A 13,878-nucleotide genomic window follows, 5' to 3' on the forward strand; every position below is an offset into this window, starting at 1 on the left:
TAGGGCTTCTATTTCTGGAAGAATGGTTTTCAGTCCTGAACCAACTTTCCCTATTCTGCTTTTACTTTTTAAAATTTTTATGTGAAGTCTAACTCTCCTTGATTTGGAACGGGGGTGGGACAGCTAAAAAGAATTGTGAGCCGGAAATGAGGAAAGCTTTATTTGCAAGACCACCATAAGGAAATAAGGGTTAGCCATTTTGATGTCCATGATGGTTCGGCTTGGCTCTGTTCAGTTATCAGATGCCAACTCCAGGGCTGGGGTCCGTGCTGCCGAGTATCATGTCTGCTCCCATGTGTGAGGAGACAGATCAGTTTCACCTTCGTGAAGAGATACTGCATTTGAACTGTACTGATCCATATGATGCCCAGGATATTTTGTGGCCATAGTTTCACCAGAGGCCACCCAACCTTCATACTCTTTTGGCAAAAGAGACATCACTTTGCCAACAAAGGTCCGTCTAGTCAAAAGTATGGTTTTTCCAGTAGTCACGTATGGGTGTGAGAGTTGGACCATAAAGAAGGCTGAGTGCTGAAGAACTGATGCTTTCGAATTGCGGTGCTGGAGAAGACTCTTGAGAGTCCCTTGGACAGGAAGATCAAACCAGTCAGTCCTAAAGGAAAGCAACCCTGACCATTCACTGGAAGGGCTGATACTGAAGCTCTAATTCTTTGCCACCGGCTGGGAAGAGCACTCATTGGAAAGGACCCTGATGCTGGGAAAGATTGAGGCCAGGAGGAGAAGGGGGCAGCAGAGGATGAGATGTTGGATAGCATCACTGCCTCAATGGAGGTGAATGTGAGAAAACTTGAGGAGATAGTGGAGGACAGAGGACCCTGGCATGCTGCAGTCCATGGGGTCACAAAGACTCAGACACGACTTAGCAGCTGAACAACAAAGTGCTAACCTTCAGCCAGCCAGCACTCTGTGGTGAGGTGGGAACACTGAGCTTATTCTCACTGACTGATACAGATCTGCTCCCTGGAGCCTCAGAGTCCTGCTGCCTTGGTCATCCTGCCTCCTCTCTGAGCAGCTCACCTGCCCTGCCCAAGGCCTCCTTACATTGGAGAGTGGGGCCTGAAGACCCTTCTCTGGCCAACATTATGGCCATTTCATTCTGTGTCCAAACATTTGGTGGTCACCTGGGTCTGATTTTTAAAATATTTTTAATTTCTCCCCTGGGAAAGAATACTTGTTACACTCAACTGGTCATTTCCCCTGACTGTTCATGGTTGAAGGGCAGATGAGTAGTTAATGATAACCAACTCAAGGAGGAGTGGTGGGTTAATTACCTCACCAATAGTCTTGGTTTCCTCAAGGCTAATTAATAAGTCACTTGTTAGATTTCATTTATTTATTTCAGCCATGCCACATGGCTTGTGGGATCTTAGCTCCCTGACCAGGGATGGATTCTGGGCCTTTGGCAGGAAAGGTGTGGAGTCCTAACCACTGGACCGCCCGGGAATCCCTTGTATGAATCTATTTAGATGAAGCTAAAAGGAGGAAACACTGTGTTTCAAGAGTGAATATTCTTTGGGAAAACACTGACAGAGAAGGGGCACAAGAGGGCTTCGGAGATGCTGGTCTTGTTCTTTTCTATGATCTGGGTGTTGAAACTGCGGGTCACTTAACCAGTATCCATCCTTTTCTCCTACTGGAGCCCTGACATCCTTGCTGGGGCTGCAGTGACATGTGACAAGATGAAAACATTTCCTGACCTGCTTTGGAACTAGGAGTGTTCACATGACATACTCTTGGCCAATGCAGTGTAAGTGAAGGCTGATGGGACTTCCAGGAAGTCTCTTTCAGGTGGACAGGCTCTGTGGGTCCATGCGTTTGACCCCTCCAAAGTGCACTGAGGTTATGGCGCCCTCGGCCTTATGTCCATTCAATGGTGCCAGATATCCATTCACATGCTCTTCTGTCAGATTCCTCTGCATGTTGCCAGTTTGAGGGTTTGATTCACTCCTTCAGCAGATGATTACTGAACACTTATTATAGGCTGGGCATGTGCTGATCAGGCTGGTTACAGATTTCAGATATCCCAGGGCCAGGCATGTAATTGGAGATGTAGGCCTAGGGTGAAGGGTGAGGGCTGATAGACTGGAGGACCTAGACCCGGGCCAGCAAGGAGGATGGGGAGAGTCACTGCTCTGCTCTTGCCGGTGGTTTGACATGTGAGAAATTCAAATCTCAAATTGCAGCGTCTTCCCATTCTTTCAAGAGAAGCCAGAAATCTTGATTTATTTTTATTTTTTCAAAATTAACTCTGCCATGAGGCAGGTCTTCTACAGCAGAGGGAAACTGGATGAAGTTGGTGTATTGGTTTTCTATTGGTATGTAACAAATTACCAGAAACTTCACAGCTTAGAATTCAAGAGGTGTGTCAGTCAGAAGTCCAGGTAGACTTGACTGGGTTCTCGGCTTAGTGTCGCACAGGCTCAAATTAAGGTGTTAGCTGGACAAGGCTCTTATCTACAGGCTCTGGAAATGCATCCGCTTCCAAGTTCCCTGAGGCCAAAGACATGACAACGTACCACATGAGCGTAAACACAAAAATCAAATCCAGTAACAAAAAATGACCCAGTGAGATTTATCTTGGGAATTTGTTCACTCAGTTGTGTATGACTCTTTGCGATCCCATGGACTGCAGCACACCAGGCTTCCCTGACCTTTACCATCTCTCAGAGCTTGCTCAAACTCATGTCCGTTGAGTCAGTGATACCATTCAACCATCTCATCCTCTATTGTCCCCTTCTCCTCCTGCCTTCAATCTTTCCCAGCATCAGGGTCTTCTCTAATGAGTCAGCTCTTTGCATCAGGTGGCCCAAGTATTGGAGTTTCAGCTTCAGCAAAAGTCCTTCCAATGAATATTCAGGACTGATTTCCTTTAGGATGGACTGGTTTGAACTCCTTGCATCCAGGGGACTCTCAAAAGTCTTCTCCAACACCACAGTTCAAAAGCATCAATTCTTTTATGCTCAGCTTTCGTTATGGTCCAACTCTCACATCCATACATGACTACTGGAAAAACCGCAGCTTTGACTATATGGACCTTTGTCGGCAAAGTAATGTCTCTGCTTTTTAATATGCTGTCTAGGTTGGTCATAGCTTTTCTTCCAAGGAGCAAATGTCTTTTAACCAGGTAGATTTAGCATCTGGAAAATTAAGGCAATATGTCATATTAATATAATAAAGGACAGAACATACTTGGTCATGTTAATATATGCAGAAAAAGCAGTTGCCAGAATTCAACACTTATTCATGATAAAACTCTCAAACTCCAAATATAAGGGGATTTCTTCAGGCAGGTAAAAAAGAGTCTAAGAAAAAAACCTACAGCAAACATCAGACTTACTGGCAATAAGACTAAAGGCGTCTTCCATAATTGTAAGAAGAAAGCAAGGATGTCCATTCTCAATACTTCTGTTTAATAGCATACTGGATGTTCTAGCCCATCAAGAAGATAAGGAAAATAGATGAAAGGTATCCAGATTGAAGATGAAGAAATATTACATAAGACTGTGTTTGTTTGCATATGATTTGATCCTGTATCTGGAAAATCCTAGTGAATCTTAAAAACCAATTGAAACCAATAAATGAGAATGTCAGAGGATACAAAACCCAGTATTTCTACATACTGATAACGGAAAATCCAAAATGAAATGAAGAACAACAATGCCATTTACAATATAGCACTTAAAGGAATCAAATACTTAACAGAAATATAATAAAAGATATGTGAGAGCTAAAGATTATAAAACACTGCTCACTAAACTTTAAAAGATCTAAATAAATGGGGATATATACCATTTTCATCAATTGAAAGAGTCACTACTGTTAAAATGGCAGCTCTCCCCAAACTGAATTATATATACAATTCAAATCAAAGTCCAAAACCAGGTTTTTGGTGGTAGGAATTGACAAGCTGATGGTAAGATTTATATGGAAATGCAATACACCAGAATAGCAAAACAATTTTGAAAATCAACACCACAGTTGGGGTACTGTTTTACTCATTTTCAAAACTTATTATAAAATAATAGTTGTCAAGACTGTGTTATAATGGTGTAATGATAGATACACATCCATGGAAATCAATAGAAGGTCTAGAATATTCTTATGTTTGTGGTAAATTGATTTTCAACAGAAGTGCCAAGGGAATGAAACTAGGAGAAGATATTCTTTTTAATAAATGGAATGGTTTGGGGACAATTGGCTATCCATATGCAAAAAGATAAATAAATTTAAAAATTTATATCATGTGTAAAAATTAATTCAAAATCAGTTACAGATTAAATGTTAAATTGAAAACTATAAAACCTGGAAAAAAAAAAAAAACACAGGAAAAAAATCTTTGTGACTTTGACTCAGGCAAAAATTTATTAGATATGATACCAAAAACACAATTCATAAAAGAAAAATTTTCTAAATTGTAATTAATTGAAATAAAAAATCTTGGCACTTCCAAAGATATCATTTAAAAGAAGAAAATACATGCCACAGCCTGGGAGAAAATACTTGCAAATCATATATTGTATTAAGGACCTGTATCTGAAATAAATAAAAAAATTTTTATAACTCAATAAGGCAAATGACCCAGCTAAAAATTGGCAACAGTTTTGAATAAAAGCTTCACCAAAGAAGATATTTGTGTGGCTAAAAATAATATTAAAAAATGATCAACATCACTAGTCATTAGGGAAATGCAAATTAAAATCACAGGAGATACCACTATACATTTATTAGAATAAAGATCATCTGAAAGTCTAATGATGCCAAGTGTTGGTACAGATGAGGAGAAATAAGAACCCTCATACATTGCTGCTGGGAATGTAAAATGTGGTACAGTCACTTCAGAAAACAATTTGTCAGTTCCTTACAATGTTAAACATAACAGTTATAACATGACCCAACAATTTCATCTTGCAGTACCCTAGAAAAATGACAGGATATCCCCATTAAGAGTTTATGTAAAATTTCACAACAACATTATCCATAATAGCAAAAATCTGAAAATAAATGAAATGTTTATCACTTGGTAAGTGGATAAAGAAGATCTAGTGTATATAATGGAATACTATTCAGCAATTAAAAAAGGAACTAACTGTTTATATAGCTACAACATAGATAAATGTTACGCTCAGTGAAAGAAGCCAGACACTGAAGACTGTGATTTCATTTAAGTGACTTTGTAGAAAAGGCAAATCTGTAAGGATGGAAAACAAATCATTGGTGGCCAAGAGATGGAAATTGGATTGTGACTGACTGTACATGGACAGAGAAAAACTTTTGGGGAGTGATGGAAATATTGGGGTTAGAGTCAATTCCTAGGTAGGTTGATAAGAAGTCCAGGGTCCCCAAGGAGGAGAAAGGGGTCCGGAGCCCTAAAGAAGGAGAAAGGGGTCTGGAGCATCAAGGAGAAAAGGACAAACTTTTTTTCTACATTGCTTTGTCTTAGTCAATATAACAATGTATCTTACTCGAAGACATGTTTCTCCTTAACAACCTTCTGACTAATCTTGATATTTTAAGAGGTATATTGTGGGAGTGGGTCTGGCAAGATCTTTCTATTGTTAGTTCTAATCTTGTTAACTTAAGGTGTATGTTGTGGGAATAAAAGTAAAAGTATATGCTGCTGCTGCTAAGTCCGACTCTGTGCGACCCCATAGACGGCAGCCCACCAGGCCGACTGTCCCCGGGATTCTCCAGGCAAGAACACTGGAGTGGGTTGCCATTTTCTTCTCCAATGCATGAAAGCGAAAAGTGAAAGTGAAGTCTCTCAGTTGTGTCTGACTCTTCGCGACCCCATGGACTGCAGCCTACCGGGCTCCTCCGCCCATGGGATTTTCCAGGCAAGAGTACTGGAGTGGGGTGCCAGGCCTTGCTAAGACTAGTGAGTAGGGGCACTCTGTCCCCCTTCTGATGTCTATGTCAGAAGCTTTCTTTGTTCCCTTTTATACTTTAATAAAACTCTGCTACATAAAAAGCTCTTGAGTGATCAAGTCTGGTCCCTGGTCCAGAAGCTATATCTTCTTCAGAGATCACGAATCTGTCATCATTCACCATAAGCTATCAGGGGCAGATCAGGTGATAGTTTCATAACTTTTAAAATTTACTAAAAATCATTGAATTACCTGGAGGAGGAAATAGCAACCCACTCCAGTATTCTTGCCTGGAGAATCCCATGGACAGAGGAGCCTGCTGGGCTATCGTCTACAGGATTGCAAAGACTTGGATACGACTGAGCAACTGTAATGCTCAAAATTCTCCAGGTCAGGTTTCAATAGTATGTGAACCGTGAACTTCCAGATGTTTGTTCAAGATGGATTTAGAAAAGGCAGAGGAACCAGAGATCAAATTGCCAACATCCATTGGATCATCAAAAAAGCAAGAGAATTCCAGAAAAACATCTACTTCTGTTTTATTGACTACTCCAGAGCCTTTGACTGTGTGGATCATAGCAAACTGTGGAAAATTCTTAAAGAGATGGGAATACCGGACCACCTGACCTACCTCCTGAGAAATCTGTATGCAGGTCAAGAAGCAACAGTTAGAACAGGACATGGAAGAACAGACTGGTTCCAAATCGGGAAAGGAGTACGTCAAGGCTGTATATTGTCACCCTCCTTATTTAACTTATATGCAGAGTACCTCATGAGAAATGCTGGGCTGGCTGAAGCACAAGCTGGAATCAAGCTTACTGGGAGAAATATCAATAACCTCAGATATGCAGGTGACACCACCCTTATGGCAGAAAGCGAAGAACTACTAAAGAGCCTCTTGATGAAAATGAAAGAGGAGAGTGAAAAAGTTGGCTTAAACCTTAGCGAAAACTAAGATCACGGCATCTGGTCCCATCACTTCATGGCAAATAGATGGGGATATAATGGAAACAGTGACAGATTTTATTTCCTTGGGCTCCAAAATCACTGCAGATGGTGACTGCAGCCATGAAATTAAAAGACGCTTGCTCCTTGGAAGAAAAGTTATGACCAACCTAGACAGCATATTAAAAAGCAGAGACATTACTTTGCCAACAAAGGTCCGTCTAGTCAAAGCTATGGTTTTTCCAGTAGTCATGTATGGATGTGAGAGTTGGACCATAAAGAAAGTTGAGCACCGAAGAATTGATGCTTTTGAACTGTGGTGTTGGAGAAGACTCTTGAGAGTCCCTTGGACTGCAAGGAGATCCAACCAGTCCATCCTGAAGGAAATCAGTCCTGAATATTCATTGGAAGGACTGATGCTGAAGCTGAAACTATAATACTTTGGCCACCTGATGTGAAGAACTGACTCACTGGAAAAGACCCTGATGCTGGGAAAGATTAAAGGCGGGAGGAGAGGGGATGACAGAGGATGAGATGGTTGGATGGCATTACCAACTCAATGGACATGAGTTTGAGTAGGCTCCATGAGTTGGTGATGGACAGGGAAGCCTGGCGTGCTGCAGTCCATAGGGTCAGAAAGAGTTGGACATGACTGAGCAACTGAACTGAACTGAGCAACTGAGCACGCACACACACACATTGAATAACCATGTATTAATGGTGAACTTTATGGTATGCAGATCATACTTCAGTAAAACTATTTAAAAAATTAAATCTTCCAATTTTAAAATGTTTTTGGGAATTCCTTGGTGGTCCAGTAATTAAGACTCTGTGGTTTCACTGCTAATGGCCTGGGTTCAATTCCTGGTTGGGGAACCAAGATCCCACAAGCCACGAGATACAGCTCCACACACAAAAAAACCCAAAAAACAATATTCTCACCTAGTTCAAATTGTTAAAGAACCTCTGTGGAAAAAAATGCCCCAAGTTTAAGCCCTTGGGCTGCCTACTTGCTACATTAGTGCTAAGCTGCATGAATAGAAATTTGAATAAAATAAAATCCTTGTCCTCCTGGACAAGGATCTCCTTTGAGATCCAAAGGGAGAAAATGGAACAGTTAGCAGTTATGAAACCCTATAATAATAAATATTCATGTGCAAGGAGGTATGGGTTCAGAGAAGGCCTGGCTCTGACTGAGCAGGATTGGGGGTGCCACAGATGAGCCTGGACACTCAAGTGAGGTTTTGAAAGGTAAGTAGGAATTCAGGAGATTACTAGGTATAGGAAGTGGAGAAAAGGGGTGGGTGATATTTCCAGGTAGAGGGAACAGAATGGGCAAAGGCTTGGAGGTATGAAAAAGCATTTCCCTTTTGAAAACTGGGAAGGTCACAGATACAGTTTACCTGGAGATAAGGAGCAGGAAAAGAAGGCAGGGGCCAGATCATGAAGGGTTTGGCAGGCAGTGTTAAAAGTCTTTGGACAAAAGATTAAGCATTAAGAATTTATTTCTTGGAGGAATATGGGCATCCTTCCTGTGGCCTGAATTAAACTGTATCTTGGCAACATCATATTGCACTGATTAAAAAAAAATCCACTAATATACTACTTACCATGTGCCAGCACTATTTTAATACTTCCCTGGTGGCTCAGACAGGAAAAGAATCTGCCTGCAATGCAGGAGACCTGGGTTTGATCCCTGGGTTGGGAAGATCCTCCAGTGTTCTTGCCTGGAGAATTCTGTGGAGAGAGGAGCCTGGTGGGCTACAATCTATGGTATCTCAAAGAGTTGGACATGACTGGGCAACTAACATGCATAAACCCCGTTAATCCCATCTATAGTGGTTCTCAGACTCTCACCTATGTCAGATTCACTTGGAAGTCTTCTTAAAGCAGAGGAACCACCGAGTTTTAAATTTAGGAGGTCTGGAGTAGAGCTGGAGAATTTGCATTTCAGTCTAGTTCCCAGGAGAACCTGCTGCTGCTGGTCCAGGAGGCACACTTGGAGAACAGCTGGCTTACACACACCTTATAAGAAAGGTATCATTATCATCACCATCTTTCCCATTTTACAGAGGAAACAGATGGAAAGTTAAGCAGTCTGCCCACAAGGGCATATAACTCTTGGTGGTGGGGCAGGTGGTCAATACCAGGCAGTGTCTGCCGTTTCCCAGTTCACAGGTTGCAAAGAAGCAGAGTTAAGGGCTGGCATTTTCAGTCCTTCCTTACACCTGTCAAGAATATATTACACATGCACATACACACACACGCATGTACACATATGCACAGGCCTTAACAAACATCTGAGCTAAAAGAATTAGGGATGCTAACGGATGCCAAGTGGGTAGTGAGGGAAACTCTTTGAGAAACTCTTCAGGCCATTCCATTGAAGTATTATTTTGGTCCTACTGGAATGAAGCCAGGATTCAGACATGCACAAGTATCAATGTACAAAATGACTAATTAAATATGCAAAAGGAAATCATAAAATTAAATGTCACAACTCAAAATTGAACCATACATGAATCCTCAGTCTCTGTTGTTTTCAATATATTTGAAATGTTTTTATATTATGAAAATTAACAATATCTAGAGACGATATAACCTTGTTATACATGCTGCTTTAAGGGGGATAGTCCCAAGAAGAAAATGGCAGTTCTTTCATGAATCGGCTTGCTTTTCACATCTTAACCTAATTTGTAGCATCTCCCTGGTTGCCTTCCAATAAACAGCAACTTCCCTAAATCAGTGGCATTATGTTATTTCAGAGATCTGAATCACAGAGAATGTAATCCAAGCCCGCATGCTCCATCTTGTCATTTGTGTGGAGTGCTGTATATCTAATTAAAGCTTCTTACAGGTCCATAAAAAGACCTAACATTAAAAAAGCAGTCTGGGTTGGGGAAAACCCCAGGGCAGACTGAAGAAGGGGGTTCTCATTAACAATGAACACATTTGCTTAAATTCAAAGTTAAGTAATCATATATTTATACTTGAATATTTAAAAATATTGCCTAAGCATAATCAGATCATGTTACAACATTGATGGTGTGGAACTGAAAATGGGTCATGTTCTTGCCAGCAGCACTCCAGCTTCCCAAGAAACACCGGAGATGAATAAATGATTCACCATGTGGCCAGGACTGCAGCCTTTTCTCTGGAAGAGAATTCAAGCCCACTTTATTTAAACCAAGGTATTATTCTGTTCTTTTTTTGTTTGTTTTTATTGTTTTTCTATTCTTGTGTCCCGTTTTCCTTATAGAATTTATTCAAAACCTGAGTTACGTATTTTCCAAGGGTTATCTATTAAGACATTGTTTTGTGATGATTGCTTTATCTCAGGGGCTACAGACCTGGTGGTGGAGGTCTTCAACCACTGGCATTCCCTTGGGAGACCATTAGAATGGTATCTTTTCCCCTTTACTTGGCTATGGGGTTCCCTGAATAGTGATACCCTCCTAAGGAGAAAAGTGCAAGGCCTCACCACTGTTTTTCAGCAACAAAGGAATGAATTCCACAAGCTCCTGCTGGACATACTGCTAGAGTTAGAATGTGTGTCAAAGCGAGATGATTCTTTGAAGGTCTTTGTAAGCCAGTGTTATCCCAGGGATGGGGCCTCGACTCAGCCCCGAGGGGCAGAGGCCCATAGCCCAAGGCTTTTCCCAGCCAGTGACATCACCCCATGCCAGAGTGTTAGGGTAACTTGGAGTCCTCTTTTAACCACCCCCCCCCTTTTTTAAAATAATAATAAGCCTTTATTAGATACCTTTTACATAGCAAGACTGTTCTAATTATTTTATTTTTGTTTTTTTTTTTTAAATTGGAGTATAGTTGCCTTACACTGTTGTGTTTCTGCTAGACAGCAAAGTGAATCAGCTATATTTATACATATATTCCCTCTTTTTGGATTTCCTTCACATTCATGTCATCACAGAGCAGAGTCTGTTCCACCCTGTGCAACCCCATGGACTGTAGCCCTCCAGGCTCCTCTGTCCATGGGATTCTCCAGGCAAGGGTACTGGAGTGGGTTGCCATTCCCTTCTCCCTTCCTGACCCAGGGATCGAACCTGCGTCTCTTCCTGTACTGCGTCTCCTGCATTGGCAGGCGGGTTCTTTAGCACTCCTGCCACCTGGGAAGCCCCCCTTAACTTTAACCTTCCCTTATTACTCTGAGTGTTTGTACCTCCCAACAATCCACTCTTGCTTTCCAGTCATCTTCGGACATGCAAAATAGATGCCCAGGAGACAGTCTGAAAAAAAAAAAAAAAAAAAAAAACAGGCTTCTGACGTTTGCAGGTCGGCAGAGACAATTGCTCAAGCCATCTAGATTTCTTTTTTCCCTCCAGTCGATTTAATCACATTCGGAGCATCTAAACAGCTCACCCCCTCCCCCGCTCTCTACGCAGCAGTTTGTGCCCTTTTTTGCTAGGGGTCTTCTCTTGGGGGAGGGGTGGAGGGCTGGGAGAATCCGAAATGGAAAAGCAGGTTGGAGAATCTGGCATCTGGCGTGTCACTTATTTCCAGAAAGCAAGGGAAGCTAATCTCCATGGTGCGCCAAGCTTCCAAGGATAGGAGATGGGAGCGCCTGCCCTTCTCTCCCACCCTCCCAAACTCTCCACTCTGGCCATCGCTAAGCTCCATTTGGGATCCACCTGCCAGGTGACCATGCCGCTGAACCATCCGGGGCACGGTTAATGCCCGGCATGTTCTGAGTCCCTGACTTCACAGGCTTTAATACTTCTCACGACCTTTCGCCTTTTCACGCTTTTCCAGAGGAGGCACCCTGGCCAGGCAAGGGTCTCCTGCTGACCTTTAAAAGCCAGCGCTGTGTTCAGATGCTAAGCTTTTCTCTTTTTTAAAAATAGCAACAAAATCAAAACAGTTCCTTCTAATTGGGTTCCCAGAGAAGAAACTGTAGAGAAAAAAAATATGTACGTATATTCGTGAACGTATATTTTTTTCCCGCTCTTTGTTTAAACCTGGGCGGGAGATGGGGGTGAACCTTTAGACGGGTGAAGACCCCCGCCCCCAGACGCAGAGTCCCGTGGGGACCCGGTCCCTTCCCTCCGATTTCCGCCACGGCTCGGCTACTTTCTGGGCCATTGTCCCGTGGCCCTAGTGCTTCCTCCTCCATCAGCTTGCTCTCGCTCGGGCGCCTCGCCCGCTTCCTACCGCCAGCCGCAGCCCAGACTCGCCGGGGTCGGGGCGCTGCCAGGATGCCCTGCAGCAGCTCGCGCGCCGGAGCCCGCAGGTGCGCCCCGCCCCGCCCTCGCCGCGGCCCCGCCCCGGCGACCGCGTCACAATGACGCGCGTCCCGCGCAGGCGCATCTCGGTCCCCCACCCCCTCCCCGCGGCCGGCTGCCCGCTTGGTATTATGATTAGTGCTGGGTGCGGGGATTCGGCGGCCGGGAGGGAGTTGTCGGCGCCGCGGCCGCTGCGGACGGAAGCCCGCCTGCTTGCTGAGGTAGGGGCGAGCGCGCAGTGCAGCCGGGAGCGGCGGCCGTGGGAGGGGGACGGGCTAGCCTCCGCCGCCGAGTGGCCTCAGCGGTTGCCGGGCTGGGCGCCGGGGCCCGAGCGCCCGCCGCAGGCGGAAAGTAAGTTGCGCGCTCCGCGCTCCCCGCGTCGCGGGCCCGGGAGGACGCGGGCCGCTGGCTGCGGCGGCCCGGACTCCGCGCGGCGGCGGTGCGGCCTGATGGCCTGGCGGCAGGCAGCGGGCGGCAGCGGGGCCCGCATGGGAGCGGGCATTGCGGCGGCCGGCCACGGGCGCCCCGAGGCCCTGCCCTTGCGGCCGCGGCGGGATTGCGGCACCTCGGGAGGCGCCCGCATCCCCGCGCCCCGCCCCGGAGCGGGCCGAGTGCGGCGCCCGCGGCTCCCCGCGCCCAGGTTCTCTCGTACGGTGTTTTCCTCACTAAAGGTGTTTTTCTTTTTCAAAAGAATCTGGAGATCTGGCGCAGCAAGGGGATTTCTTGCTAAAACTGCAGTCGTACAATAGAATGGGGATATTGTCTGTAGAGAAAGGGCATCGGGGTAAGGAAGGAGGAGCAGTGTCGTTCCCGAGGGACAACTAGAATTTTTGATTGGAAAACCTCCGTTCTTTTCCATAGTCATCGCCTGTTGATTCCTTTCTGGACCGTTTTACAAAACCCTTCCTTCCGTTTGCTTGGACTTGGGATCCAGGAAAGTGACAGCCTTTTATCCTGAGTGGGGTTCCTGGAGCTGTGCTGTTCTTAACAGTTGGGTCAGGTAAAATTCGATAGCTGTATAGTGAGTTCGGTTCAAGTCCAGTATTTGGAGGGGTGAGGGGGCATTTGGCAGTAGGATTCTTCAGCTTCTGGACGTCTAAGGGTATACGATTTTTCACATTATCTAGTTACTTCCCCCCCTTCCATTTAATTGAGTACATTTTCACAATCTTAGGAGCAGGTGGTAAAGCTGACTTAATGCGTTTCACGTTTTATGGTGAAAGGTGAAGCGTGGCTAGCAGGTAATGGAACTGCAAATGTTCCGCGTCTTGATCAGATTCCACCTGATTCCTATCAAACACCAGATGCCTCAGTTTGGGTTTCTTGTATGGGGTTGAGGCGCTAGTCCCAAATCAGTCTAATTTATCAGAATGTGCATCAGTGTACTTTAAAGCCTGAGGTTGTCAAGGCTTATGTAATCAATTTGTTAATTTATAATCTTGTTACATTGCTCTCCAGATTTATAAAATCATTCCCTTAAGGAAATCTGTCCTCAACGTCTGCTTAAATATTTTTCTTGGAATTGGATTCCTGAAGAGGAATGTACTGTACTAGTGGTGATTAAAGCAAACTAATTAGACAAGTTTCTTCAAAAAAAAAAAAAAAATCACATTCGTTCTTTTATTCGACCAATTGTCTCAGGTAGGAAAACAGATGACATTCCCATTTTACAGAACTAAAAATGAGAGAAATGACATGACATTCCCAAGGTCACTTATTGAGGCAAGTCACTTACTGAAGCAGTATAGTAATTGAAAGTCAGGTGCATGGAGTTAACTTTTCTTATTTCTCCATCTTTAAGGTTTTCC

At 44.0% G+C, this 13,878-nt stretch overlaps 1 protein-coding gene across 7 annotated transcripts in view; it reads left to right on the forward strand.

Moving 5' to 3' along the window:
* The first annotated feature begins 12,130 nt into the window (after positions 1–12,130).
* The window catches only part of SNRK (SNF related kinase), a 66,416-nt gene continuing 64,668 nt past the window's right edge, over positions 12,131–13,878 (forward strand). For 2 of the 7 annotated variants that reach the window (XM_043885552.1, XM_043885554.1), the window contains exons 1-2: positions 12,166–12,291; positions 12,932–13,070. The gene's annotated coding sequence lies outside the window, so the exon portion shown is untranslated. Of the gene's footprint in view, positions 12,292–12,361; positions 12,422–12,931; positions 13,071–13,878 lie in introns of those variants that run through there. The other 5 variants (XM_043885551.1, XM_043885556.1, XM_043885549.1 and 2 more) reach the window with 4 other exon arrangements.

Source organism: Cervus elaphus, chromosome 24 (assembly GCF_910594005.1).
Source record: "Cervus elaphus chromosome 24, mCerEla1.1, whole genome shotgun sequence".
Taxonomy (NCBI): domain Eukaryota; kingdom Metazoa; phylum Chordata; class Mammalia; order Artiodactyla; family Cervidae; genus Cervus; species Cervus elaphus.